Source organism: Eptatretus burgeri, chromosome 3 (genome assembly GCF_056783735.1).
Source record: "Eptatretus burgeri isolate ZD-2024b chromosome 3, Ebu_testis_v1, whole genome shotgun sequence".
NCBI classification, from domain to species: domain Eukaryota; kingdom Metazoa; phylum Chordata; class Myxini; order Myxiniformes; family Myxinidae; genus Eptatretus; species Eptatretus burgeri.
Window position 1 is genome coordinate 12,116,974 of NC_140963.1, and position 13,356 is coordinate 12,130,329.

The 13,356-nt window shown below is 42.2% G+C and overlaps 1 protein-coding gene across 4 annotated transcripts in view; it reads right to left on the minus strand.

The window, feature by feature from the left end:
- LOC147029404 (TGF-beta receptor type-1-like) overlaps positions 1–13,356 on the minus strand; it is a 264,767-nt gene that overhangs the window by 181,325 nt on the left and 70,086 nt on the right. The gene's annotated exons all lie outside the window — the stretch shown is intronic.

Here is a 13,356-nt window from a genome sequence, read left to right on the forward strand (position 1 = left end):
AGGACCACTGGACATGTCGCTTATCTGGGCCCTGGCCTCATGTTGTAACCCAAATTTGGTAGCATTCTGACAAGGAAGATTTTTGAAGGAATTTACACCATTTTCCCAAACATTTACAAAGTCCTCCATTTTGACACACTTCCGGTCATGTTATCAGAATGACTTCCACAATGTAACATCTCTACCTTGGCCTAATGTTGTAACCTCAATTTAGTCGCATTCTGACTGATGGGTCTGGAGAAGAAGGTTTTTGAAGAAATTTACCCAGTCGGCCATTTTGACCTCCTTAAAAGTCATGCGACTGGAATGAGCTTTGCAATTCCTGTTACCAGGCAGGACGGGAACAGTGCTGCGAAATTTCAGCCGGATCAGTCCAGCAGTTCGGCTGGAGAAATCGAAATAGGAGACGGACGGACGACTCACAATGACAACACCATCCATCCATCCATTGGGACCACACTGTGCAGAGCGTTGGTGCTGCTTAAGCAGTCTCCTTGGCTGTTGGACACAATCCTGACAGGTCGCCACTCCGACACGGGATATCAGCAAGCTGGTACCCATTTTGCTGACCTCGGAAGGATGACAGGCTGAGTCAACCCCACCTGGTATTAATTCAACATCCGAGTGGAATTTTAACTCAGTATCCTCGGATCCCAAACTATTAAGTCAACACCAGGCATATTCCAGATAAGCTAATAAAAACGGGGGAAGGTGTAGAAAAAAAATTATTGAAGCTTACCACCATTGATGGAAGTTTACCACCATTAGATTATTGGAATGTGAGTCTTTTACACCACCTTATTAAACACATGATTAGTTATTTATGCCTGGTGTTGGCTTGATGGTTAGGGTGGTGGGCTTGGAATCCAAGGATCCTGAGTTCAAACCCCCCTTGGCTGTTTAATTAATACCAGGTGGGGTTGACTGCCTGTCATCCTTCCGTGGTTGGCAAAATGAGTATCAGCGTGCTGGTATCCTGTGTTGGAGTGGCGACCCGTCCTGGATTGTGCCCAATAGCCAAGGAGACTGCTTAGGCAGCACCAACGCTCTGCACAGATTACGGTCCCAATATATGGATGGATTAGTTATTTGTGCCCTTTATGATGTCCATAAAACAGTAAGTTTCCTGTTTGTAATGATTTTCAATTTTGATGGACTTCTCGACAAGCAGACAGAGTAAAAAAATATTATCTCGCTCCTCTTTGCACGTGTGCAATCAGGACGAATTCAGAGCTGAAGTACAACCAAACTTATAAAGGATTATATAAATAATTGACACCTCCCACATTCCTCGAGCTGAAGAAGCTACATTAAGTAACCCAAGAAGGCCTACATAAGGTAAGCACTTTTGCTGTTTCGACCCCTTCCCAGAGTTCCTTCACAACTATAAAGATGTTCACACATCGTATACACATGCGAATCCCAATGCTGCACACCCCCCCCAGCTACCGGACCAGCTTCATCACTTATTGGCGAATCATCAGCGATGGCACAGGCAGCAATGCATACCAATGAGGCCAACTATTAATGAGAAATGACCAACTCTTAATATATTGGTGGAACTGTAATAGTATATTTATTTTAATATTTTGTGATGTAAGCAAATTGCACAAAACAGAAAGAGCAGACTGCATATGTAATTGCTGGAAAAAAAAAAATTAAAAATGACCCGTCGACTGTGCCGTCATGGATTACAAAAGCAGGTTATGAAGCATGGCGTTTCACTCAATGAAGTTACACTTTCTCCACATTCCATAATCTTTTCTTCACTCAATATAATCGTACGAACAGAAAAAAAAAAGTTAAGATTAATGCTTTGCTTAAATAAATACACTTAGTTATAGAAATCGCAAATTTGTTAAAATTTTCAGATTTCACTGCAGATTTGGACACTTGTCCACCAGATCCGATTCTCAAATCCGACATAATATTTCGATTATACGCTTTAATTAGTCCGCGTTAGTCCGAGGGTGTCCAAGGATGCGCCTGATGAAGGATATAATTAAATAAGACCGTTAGTTCTCTTCAAAAGGGGTGTTGTAATTAACAAAAACACCCAATTTTCAGTCATGCTCTTCCTTGGAGTTTCGTTTGTACGCATGCAAAGTTTCAGGCTGCGAGGTTTCATGGTTTTGGAGTTATTGAGGAGACACACTGACATTTATTAGTTTCGATTCCCAGGGGTTCAGGGTGGGATTGGAGGGGGGTGCAAATTTTTATTGTATTGTGGGGCACTGCCATTGTGCAGCAGGTATTACGAGTCATTATATATATATATATATATATATATATATATATATATATATATATATATATATATATATATATATATATATATATCAATTATTTGCACGAAAACCATAGACATCCTCCCATGTGTTTGTGTGCGTTTGTTCGTTTGCTCGATTTATATGCACTTTTGAACCACTTGACGGAATGGATTGAAAACTGGTGGTCGTACTCAGGGTGAGCAAGAGTCGGTTTCAGGTGGTAAAAATAAAATAAAATTCATACACCCGGAAATGTGAACATTACGAGAACGAAACCCCTGAACGGAATGGGTCATAATGACGTCATAATAAAATACACAACATAGAGCACCTCGAGGACATGCTGCATCAATAGCAGTTCCAATGGGTTCCATTTCAATTGAGGACTGAACCCATGACCAGACAGTTCAGAGGAGTAATCAACAATTGCTCCCAATATATAGTTTTCTGAGCAACATGACAACCCAATTAATTGCCCTGTATCCTCAATGATGTATTAGTTAAAGCTCAACCAAACGTCGCGTGACACCTTTGTGTTGTAAAAGTAAAATTAGATGTATGTGGAAAAAAAAAAAACATTGCAGTTTACAGACTGTAGGCATGGTAACACATGTGCCATTCCCCAGCTCCTCGAGTTACGCAGCCACGAGTCAAGTCCAAGCCAAAAGTGCCACGAGTGCTGGCAAACACATCAAGGGAACAGCGAGGAATGACGATGAGTGGAATGTGGATTTGCATTTTGTTTGTTGATGCACATGTGCTTTCAAAACCAAATCAAGTTATACCAAAGACTCACAAAAAAAAAAATGCATGACCTGTACCAATAAAATTGAAGCATGGTATTGTATCCATCCATTGGGACCATACTCTGTGCAGAGCGTTGGCGCTGCCTAAGCAGTCTCCTTGGCTATTGGGCACAACCCTGGATGGGTCGCCACTCCGACATAGGATCCCAGCAAGCTGGTGCTCATTTTGCTGACCTCGGAAGGATGACAGGCAGAGTCAACCCCACCTGATATTAATTCAACAGCCGACCAGGATTTGAACTCAGGATCCCAAGCCCACCACGTAGTATTGTACAGCAACATTAAATTAATGTAACATCTGATTATATAAGTTATGGTTTGCATCTGGTTTTTATTTTTAGCCTTTTTCTCATTAAATATTTCTGACAATAACAGGAAGGTAGTCCTGCAGACATGTGCTAAAGGTGTTGTGTTTCGAAAAATGAGGACATGTGCTAAATGTTCTTTCCAAAAATAGTCAAAAATGATAAATGTGTTTTCATCCCTTTTAGCAGAGCAAGAATCTCGAGAGAGATGACTATTATGTGAGCAAGTGTATGTTCATTGTGATGAAAACAAATTTAACATTTAGATCGCTATCTCAGGAAAATAAATCAATGTGTAACCATGGAAACCAATGAGAAAACAGGGGCGGAGCCGACATCGTTCACAAGCTGCACGTGAACTTGCCCCCCCCACACACACACAACCCCCTCCTTACATCTATACATACACCCCCCCACCCCTACCCCTACCCCAATTCCCCACCAGCATCACTGACCAAGAGATTTTGTGAACGAGATGCTGAGCTGTGGCATTACATTTTGATTGTGTGTCTGTGTGTGTCTGTGTGTGTCTGTGTGTGTCTGTGTGTGTCTGTGTGTGTCTGTGTCTGTGTCTGTGTGTGTCTGTGTGTCTGTGTGTGTCTGTGTGTGTCTGTGTCTGTGTCTGTGTGTGTCTGTGTGTGTCTGTGTGTGTCTGTGTCTGTGTCTGTGTGTGTCTGTGTCTGTGTCTGTGTCTGTGTCTGTGTGTGTCTGTGTCTGTGTCTGTGTGTGTCTGTGTCTGTGTCTGTGTGTGTCTGTGTCTGTGTGTGTCTGTGTTTGTGTCTGTGTCTGTGTGTGTCTGTGTGTGTGTGTGTCTGTGTCTGTGTCTGTGTCTGTCTGTGTCTGTGTGTGTGTGTGTCTGTGTCTGTGTCTGTGTGTGTCTGTGTCTGTGTGTGTCTGTGTTTGTGTCTGTGTCTGTGTGTGTCTGTGTCTGTGTGTGTCTGTGTCTGTGTGTGTCTGTGTCTGTGTGTGTCTGTGTCTGTGTGTGTCTGTGTCTGTGTGTGTCTGTGTCTGTGTGTGTCTGTGTCTGTGTGTGTCTGTGTCTGTGTCTGTGTGTGTCTGTGTCTGTCTGTGTCTGTGTGTGTCTGTGTGTGTCTGTGTGTGTCTGTGTCTCTGTCTGTGTGTGTCTCTGTCTGTGTGTGTCTGTGTCTGTGTCTGTGTCTGTGTCTGTGTCTGTGTGTGTCTGTGTCTGTGTCTGTGTGTGTCTGTGTCTGTGTCTGTGTGTGTCTGTGTCTGTGTCTGTGTGTGTCTGTGTCTGTGTCTGTGTGTGTCTGTGTCTGTGTCTGTGTGTGTCTGTGTCTGTGTCTGTGTGTGTCTGTGTCTGTGTCTGTGTGTGTCTGTGTCTGTGTGTGTCTGTGTCTGTGTGTGTCTGTGTCTGTGTCTGTGTCTGTGTCTGTGTCTGTGTCTGTGTCTGTGTCAGTGTCTGTGTCTGTGTCTGTGTCTGTGTCTGTCTGTGTGTCTGTGTGTCTGTGTGTCTGTGTGTCTGTGTGTCTGTGTGTCTGTGTGTCTGTGTGTCTGTGTGTCTGTGTGTCTGTGTGTCTGTGTGTCTGTGTGTCTGTGTGTCTGTGTGTCTGTGTGTCTGTGTGTCTGTGTGTCTGTGTGTCTGTGTGTCTGTGTGTCTGTGTGTCTGTGTGTCTGTGTGTCTGTGTGTCTGTGTGTCTGTGTGTCTGTGTGTCTGTGTGTCTGTGTGTCTGTGTGTCTGTGTGTCTGTGTGTCTGTGTGTCTGTGTGTCTGTGTGTCTGTGGGTCTGTGTGTCTGTGTGTCTGTGTGTCTGTGTGTCTGTGTGTCTGTGTGTCTGTGTGTCTGTGTGTCTGTGTGTCTGTGTGTCTGTGTGTCTGTGTGTCTGTGTGTCTGTGTGTCTGTGTGTCTGTGTGTCTGTGTGTCTGTGTGTCTGTGTGTCTGTGTGTCTGTGTGTCTGTGTGTCTGTGTGTCTGTGTGTCTGTGTGTCTGTGTGTCTGTGTGTCTGTGTGTGTGTGTGTGTGGTTACATACATGTCCTGCTGTTTTAATGGTATACCCTCTATACTGTTTCTTGTAAAATATTTAAAACTCATGAAAATGATGTTTTCAAAGGAACTGGAAGGTGAAGCTGGAACAGTCCCCAGCTAAACTATCCTCCCCAAGGACTAACCATTCTCAGAGCATTAGTGTTTCTCAACAAGGTCAAATAACCTGGCTGGGGCCCGTTCTGAATTAGCCAATGGGAAGCATTTATCAAGATATCAGGTGTGTAAATGTGGAATGTGCAGGTAAATCTTGTCCTATTTTTTAACCACTCACAATCTAATTAAGTCTTCAGTAGCTGTTATCCTTAAATTAAGAAACTTTAGAGATAATCACATGTGAAAGCTCAAACAGTTCATTAAACTCGTGGCAAATGTGTGGAATGTGGAATGGGAGAACGAATGCACACGAGAGCAGCACAATAAATCCCAATAGAGCGAATGGTTGTATACTACACACTTATCATTTTACTTTAACGATGCTGGAAAAGCAAGAACTTCAGTGTTCAGGTTGCTGAAAATTTAAGGTAATGGCCGGACAAAGGATGGGATGGAAGACACATAATCACAAAATTACGTAAGCCGAAAGAACTTGATGCATTAAGGAATTAAGAACTCCATACCCGTGTGGATTAAATGAACGAATTAATGATAAATAGATACATCATCATTGTGAAAGTATAACTGCTTCCATTTTTAACACTTGGAGAAATTCTGAGAGCAGAAGAGTAAATAAGGGGCATCAACATCCGTTACAGAAACTCCAGAACAGATTGTAAATGATTGCTTAGATCCCAACAAATGAAGCATGTGTGGATTCATTAGCAGCAGTAAAATAAACAACAATTGAAGGAGATGCGGTAACATGATAACGGATAAGTTGGACATGATGATCAAGAGGAACTCCGAATGTAACACATGGAAGACATTCTGGATATGGCTTATACAATGTACAAAGAGAAACCAAAATAACTTTGTAATATAAAAGACAATGACATATTCAAGAGTCGGACACTTCGAAGAGCGCGTACCTCCGCCTCACAATGCCTGATCGACGAGAACATATTAGGCCCAATACATTTTTTAGATATCATGCTATATATCGTTTTTGGTCCTGTCTCTCAATGGTGAAGAATCACTTTCAAAATTTGAGTAGCCAGATCCTGATCTTCACCAAAATCTAATCAGTTAGTCTTTGTCACATACCCAACTTGCCCACCAAATTTCATCCAGATCCATCCACAACTTTTTGAGATATCTAACACACAAAGAGACAAACAGACAGAGAGGAGTAAAAAGCTCAAATGAGCTGAGATCCTCGTCCTCTTAATGATTACGTCATAAAAACGAATATGATGTCATTGTGATGCATCAGGTTTGCGAAAAATTATCTGTGCTAATGCCCGGCTCGATTCCCACAATCAAAATTCAAACAGCTTGCCGAGTTTCGGAGATAATGGTGAAGGCGATTTCCATTAGCGGCGATATTATGACGTCAACTTTTTTTCTTGGTAGAATTTCCAAAATCGGAGATGGTTACTGCCTGCGCGTGGGCTTTCTGCATATACATGGCAAGTTTCACGAAGATCCGATGAAAACTGTGGGTTGTGAAACAAAAAGTCAAAAAATAGGAATGACGTCATAAAAATTGATATGACGTCATAGTGATGTATCGTATGTGCGGTAATTTATCTCTGCTAATGCCCTGTTCAATTTCCGCAAACAGAATTCAAAAAGCTTGCCGAGTTTCGGAGATAATTTTTAGGCGATTTCCATTAGCGGAGATATTTTGACGTCATAACTTTTTTTTTCTAGGAGGAATTTTCAAAATTGGAGATGATTACTGTCTGCGCGGGATATTTTTACATATATATGTCAAGTTTCAGGAAGTTTCGATGAAAACTGTAGGCTGTGAAACAAAAAAGTCCACAAGAACAACAACGTGAGTAAGACTTAGAGATCCTCCACGAGGACCTAAAAACAAAACCTCTTTCCACCTTCGGTGGCAGAGGTAATTATGTTTCATAACACAAGGGAGAGGAGTATGATCAACAAAGAGAAAATACTACAATGGAAGGAAGGTGGAGAGCAAACATCCAGAAACACAACAGGAGAGAAACACAAAGTCCAGAAACATATTGTCTCATGTAGATAAATTAGGAATAATGTCGAAACAATTTTTTAAAATAAACTTTTTTTATTCATAACTGAAGAGATCAAACTAAACACTGTGAAAGTTGAAGGAGGTTACATGTCAGGAGTACCGGCAAAATACATGTACAAATCAAAATTCACTGGTTGTAATAGTATTCAGCCCCTGAGCTCAGTACTTGGTGGAAGAACCTTTTCAGCAATGACTGCTTCGAGTCTTTGTGGGTAGGTCTCCACCAGCTTTGTTCAGTGAGATGGTGAAATCTTTGCCCATTCTTCATGTGAAAATTGCTCTAGTTATATCAAGTTTGATGGGGATCGTCGATGGACTGCAATCTTCAAGTCTCGCTATTAAATGTTTAATTGGGTTCAAGTCAGGACTTTGAATGGGCTACTCAAGAACATTTATTTTCTTCTTATTCAGCCTCTCCAATGTAGCTTTAGCTTTGTGCTTCAGATCATTATCCTGCTGAAATGTGAATCTCCTACCCAGTTTCAGAATCATGGCTGACTCGAGCAGGTTTTCATCAAGGATTCTCCTGTACTTTGCACCGTCCATTGTCCCTTCTATCCTGACAAGCTTACCAGTCCCTGTTGATGAAAAGATGCTCCACAACATGATGTTGCCTCCAACATGCTTGACGGTAGAGATGGTGTTGACTGGGTGATGTGCAGTGTTCAGCTTGTGCCAGATGTAAAGCTTTGAATTTAGACCAAAAAGTTCAATTTGTGTCTTGTCTGACCACAAAACGATTTTCCACATGCCTGCAGTATCATTAAGATGCTTTTTGCAAACTCCATACGAGCTTTTGGAGACGTCTTTTTCAGTAATGGCTTCTTTCTTGCCACCTGTCCATAAAGGTCAGGTTTGTGAAGGGAACGGGATATTGTTGATTGATGAACACTGACTCTCATCTCGGACAGAGAGCCTTGCAGATCTTTCAATGTCATTGTTCGTATTTACGGTGACATCCCGAACCAGTTTCCTGCTTTCCCGTTTGCCGAGTTTGGATGGGCGACCTTATCTGGGTAGAGTTTGGGTGGTACAATACGTCTTCCACTTCTTGATGGATTTCATTGCACTCAAAGGAATAATGAGTGACTTTGAAAACTGCTTATAACCGTCTCCTGAGCAGTGCTTCTCCACCTCTTTATGTCTGGTTGACCAAGTGAGTTGCACCTCAAAAACTCCTTCGATAAGTGGAAGTTAAAGAACTGATTACATACAGGTGAAACTTATTACACTTGTTTTTTTTAACCTTTCAAACAAATAATTTGCTCCTGAAGTGATTTCACCTCAATTAGGGGTAATTCCAGCGTAACGGACGTAACATCGAGCCAAAAATTGCATCACTAATGTTGAAATTTTGAAAAGGTTGGCCATATTAAAGAGAGTTTCTTTATTACATATCGTAATTAGTCTCTATGGCTTTCTGATATTGGTACAAACCCCACTGTGTAGTCTACTACTAAAGCAATAAATCAACATTTAAGAGGCGTAACGGACGTAACATCAAAATGGACACAACTAAAACTGGCCAAAGCACAATTCTTAAATCCTGCGAAATAACGAATTTGTAGTATACCTTTCATTCACGGTAAGCAAACTAAGCATTAGTAGCATACTTTCTATATTCCAACGATATGATCTGTCTGTCGTTTGTTAAAATATTTTGAAAAGTTCACGGTAACGGACATAACTCAGCAATGTAACGGAAGTAACCCATGCGATCACATATTGGATAGTCAATGCTAGGGCGCATTTTATGATATCTATACAATCTCTTACATACATCAGCGAACATTTGGTTGTCTAACAGCTTGTATAAGCCTCATTGCTTGCATATGCCTCGTTGATGTTGATCTATAGGCACAGAGAGAAATGGACCAAATATGTTGATGAGTAGTTATAGCCTGATCCTATATCAGTAATATTCATCAACGAATACTACTTCGGATTAAAACATTCATCAAATAGCCATATTTTCGACAAAATGATAACAGACAGAATGACTTACCGTTGGAAGATGTTGAGGCAGTTCTTTCAAGATGGCCACCAAATCACGTGACATCATCCACGGAGTAAATATCGCATAAATTATGAAAATTCAGACCTAACTAACTAAACACCGTCCAACAGAAATCCTTTTGAAAAATACATTTTCAAATTTTATGCTTCATGTCCATTATTACGTGGAATTACCCTGAGGCAAAGGGTTTGAATCCTTCTGTAACTGAGAATCATCTGATTTTCTCTGTTAATCAAACATACTCACATTTTATCTGCATTTTTTTTAACTTTATCACTTTGGAGCAGTTTGTGAACTCTATATATTAAGTTTGGTTTGAAAGCATCATAAAATAATCTCAGGTGGCATTAAAATGTGAAAAGTTTGGAGAGGGGTGAATACTTTGCAGGCCACTCTAAATACAGGGATGGTTGAAAAACACCCGTCACTAGCCTGTGACTTCCTTTCATAAAACGGTGGAAGTTTTCATAAACAGCGGTAGTGCAAAGCGGAGGGGTAAGCAATTGGTTCACTCTATCTGTGTGGCTGTCAGTCTATGATGAAGGAACTACTTCATTTCAATGGAATTTCATATTTTGAACACTGTAGAATATGAATCAGACACAGTATAACACAAATCAGCTGCAGTTTAGCAGTAGCTCGGCTATGGATTTGGCAAAATTGTACAGCGTCTCGTCCCACGAGTGCATGCACACAGCAGGGTAAATCGATTGCTTCAGTCTGTTTGACTGACAGTCAAAATGAATTGAAAATAATTCCAAACAGAAAACACTGTTACGGTGGAGGGGTGGGGGTCGGCCGCCAACCGACCGCTCTGAACGGAGCCGCAAGTCGAGTCGGCCCGACCGATCGCCCAGAATATAGATCACCGCCCGGATAAGTCCGAGCGACGGGTCCTTGTACAAGAACCGAAATACGCCAATGGGCAGATCACGTGGGGTAGGGTCGATTGCCAATCTTCAATTTACCTAAATACCCACGTGATCCAACTACCGGGGTATTCCACCCTCAACGGATCTCGTACGGAACAAACCGCCGAGGCGAGCCTGTCCCATGCGCGATTCCGAGCGGCTTAATCGCCAAGAACCGTCGGTCCAAATGTCCCCCTTTTACAGCAAACCAACGGCTTTCTAACTCCCAACACACGAAATGCCCAGTAAATGAAAGACGACGCGACGAGCTGAAAACATTTAACAATTGGGGTATTTATTAATAATAATGGGGAACGAGGGAAACATGTAAGAGCAGAACTATACCAACTATACGAAATGCGATGCAAACATTTACAGCACACAAAGCACTTAATTTCCTACTTATTAGACGGGCCCACGGACACACACACCCAAGAAATGGTGGCAGAGGCCTTTAATAGTGAGCTCCAGCTCAGAGGACAGGTGAGCTGAAACCCAGAACCTATCTCGAACCTCTCCACCTCGTGTGGTCTTCAAGTTGTTCGGACCCGGGCTCCAGCAAGAGCGAGCTGGATCCAATCGCAGTGAGCCGCGATTCTTCCCGAGCTCCAGCGCATCCTCCCGCGCTTCTCAACATGTGCTGGTGAGACGACATGCCAATCCTTCTCGTCGATGCGCCGCTTCCCCGAGGAACCACCTCCAAGAAGAGGCCGATGAGTCGCACCAAGCCGGGAACCAAACGGAGAACAAAGAGCTCCACGAACAAAGAAGAAGAACCACCACCAGCAGCTCGAGCCGAGCAACCGGCTCAACTTTCTTCCAAAACAAAGCAGCTCGAAGCAAAAAGCTTCCGAAGGCCTCAACCCTAACCCAAGCCAAACAGGACCCGAAGGTCTGCTGAACAACTACTCTCTGCCGAAGCAAAAAGCTTACGACTCAAGAACAAAGAAAGGATCTCGTCCTTATCCTTCACCGCTCCCCCTTCCCCCGTGCCCGGCGTGACTCAAGCCCTCGTGAAACATCCCCCCGCTCAACCACGGGTGGGAGGGAGTTGTTGACATCATGAATCACGGGACGGCAGGGTTCTTCTTGCTCTTCACAGAAGAGGGGAGGGGGGGAGGGATGTCTCCATTGTTCGTTCCCTAACTATTAAATCGATCCGCAGCGCATCTAATCGATTTCTGAACATTTAAACAATGAAAGGTGAGCTATCTAGGGAACAAGCATTTATCGGCATAGCTGACTAAAGGAACCTGTATGTTGTGTGCAATCGAATTCCAAATTCGTAACAATACTATTTTTAGAGATGTCACAAAGGACACAAACAATAGGCAGGAATAGCATCATGTTAAAACACATGTTAAAACAAAATCATAACTAATTTAAGATGATAAAACAAACAATAGGCAGGAATAACTAATTTAATGTTAAATAAAGTGGTGTAAAAGATGGTGTATCCCAGATGGAAAAAAGGTGGTAAACTTCCGTTTCAATTGGTTTTTGAGGGGAAGGAGGGGGGTAAGCTTCATGTCCAGTGGTCCTATTTTTTTTCATGTTAAACCTTAAAGCCTCCAGTCACAGACTACGAGTCCTCATCGAGGCCAGGCCTGAAGTTAAAGAACAGCATTGATAGAAAAGTGAAGAAAGAGAGAATCGTCTCAGAGTTTTAAAGAAAATATAAATTTTAAAAAAATCTGCTTTTTGAAAAGGGGAAGGTCATAGCTATTTGGAAAGATATGAAAAGGTAAAGAATTCCAGAGTTTGGTAGTGGAGGTGAAGAAACCTTGTTTGGTTGTTTTTTGGAGATTCCATCCCCATGTATTTTTGCATTTAACAAAAAATGTTTTTTCCGATTTGTTAAATATGGCAAGGTGTGATAAATCAACCATACGCCTTATACATGGAGATTTACTGTATGTTCCGGATAAAGGGTACTTCCAGTTAAGGGGTGTTGTTAATTAATTAACGATGTCTATGCATGATGCTGCACCATAACCCTAACGAACCAGGGGTTAGCTATTCGGGTTCAGACGCACAAGAATTACACAAGTGAGATGAGACTAACCAAAGACAGGTTGTTGTGAAGGAATCCTTCATGGAGGTTGTTTCGTGACGTCAGCAGTTTGTGTGCCACCACCATATTTGAGTACCAAAAAAAAGAAAAGAAGAAAGGAATGTCCATTCACGATCAGTTAAGTTATTTGTGCTTTGCGTGCTTTCATGGCCAAACAATTGGGGTCGAAGGTCATCCCAAAGCTTGGGTATGTCGATACGTCAGACACTTTATCTAGTGAGCAATATTATAACACCACAGGTTTATCGGCAACACAGACGTGCATGAATTGCCGAATACAGCAAGGTCGAGAAGCGAGATGAACTTTCCAACCATATTATATCCAGATATAGTGAATCACCTTATATTTACTCAAAGTTTTTACACCCTGGAAGATGTGAAGGGATGGAAAAGTTTGGATGCCGACAACCAGTTGACCTGTGGCTGGATAAGTGATGTGGCTGTTTTTGTGAAAAATGGCCATCACGTTGTATGAGCAAAGGTAGCCATAAGTGAGATGGACTCAATTATGCTTATCTGCTCTGCCATCTCTTTCAATCCTCTCTGATGTTTATCCAGCCCCAAAGCTCTATTTTCTTTCACTAACTCTTTAAGAAAGATACCAACTAAACAAATAATGCGAGCAGACTGGACACCCAACTTAACATCCATCTGAGGGTTGACGCAACACCCTGCATGTGAAGTACCAATCGGACAGTTTGGTTGGGAATCAAACCAGGATGAGAGAGCTTGAAGGTAAGTATGCCACCTCTGATCCATCAACACACACACACACACACACACACACACACACACACACACACACACACA